At 36.1% G+C, this 1,090-nt stretch overlaps 1 protein-coding gene across 2 annotated transcripts in view; it reads left to right on the forward strand.

Moving 5' to 3' along the window:
* Window positions 1–1,090, forward strand: part of LOC110443325 (secernin-3-like) — a 15,455-nt gene that overhangs the window by 10,681 nt on the left and 3,684 nt on the right. The gene's annotated exons all lie outside the window — the stretch shown is intronic.

Genomic DNA, 1,090 nt, shown 5'->3' on the forward strand with positions numbered 1-1,090 from the left:
TGCTGGTAGCGCAAAACAACGATCTTACACAAGACTCGCAAAAGCCAGCTGGTAACGCTCGACTTGAACCGTAGTACTGGTAGCGTACTTTGTAGAACTAACATGAAGTATTAAGTAAACTCAAGTTTTGTGTACCACATAGACTGATTTTATTAAATGACACATATATAGTATGTTATTCTGAATATCCTGCACACGAATCTTTACATAGTAGTCATACAACAAACACACTAACCTTATCCTAGGTCTCGACACTGAAGTCTCCGGTACTGTTATTCCGGTAAGAAATCCACGTATGAGTAGAATATAATATATATATAAAGCTTTCCTAATGAAAGTGACAAAGTTATGAGACTGAATAAGTTATGTAAATTTAGGTTTCAAAGGCCGAAAGAAGTATAAATGATGTCCGAATAAAGAAGTCTAAGTGTATACATAAAAGTCGATAAATCTCTATGTCTAAAAGTCTGTAAGTCTATAAGTCTGTAAGTCTCACGAAAATACAAACGCTCGCTCTTTTATACTCACTCTCAAGCACAACAACAAATCAAAACGTCGTATGTCGGTCCTAGAATAAACAACCAATCGAATAACTGTAAATAAACATCGCGTTTATTTACCGAACTCGAACATTCATAAACTCCCGCTATTCGGTGATCGCAACTCTAAGACCGGAAATACGTAACAACTGTCACTCTCCGTACATGCGCACTCTCACAACAATGGCAGCCTCCATCACACTACAGAACACGCACCAAGACTCGTCGATAAGACGGTAACTACAGTTATAATACATGCAATTATCAAGGTTTATATGAAAGGTTCAATTAATACATCAACAATACAACTATATATATCATCCAAGCGACACAGCGCCCTTACTTTGTTCTAAAATAACACTTTACCATTACCACTCAACATTCCTCGTGGTATAACCTAAACACTCGTAAATCTGACATATCATATTTAACTCAAAGTCTCTCTCTCTCTGCCATTGTCGACGACTCACACTATCAATAATAAATGTAATCATACAAAATATACAAGAATGATTTGTTGTTATTTCATTGAATAAGCAAGGTGCCATAGT

This window comes from Mizuhopecten yessoensis, unplaced genomic scaffold (assembly GCF_002113885.1).
Source record: "Mizuhopecten yessoensis strain PY_sf001 unplaced genomic scaffold, ASM211388v2 scaffold716339, whole genome shotgun sequence".
In the NCBI taxonomy this organism is placed as follows: Eukaryota; Metazoa; Mollusca; class Bivalvia; order Pectinida; family Pectinidae; genus Mizuhopecten; species Mizuhopecten yessoensis.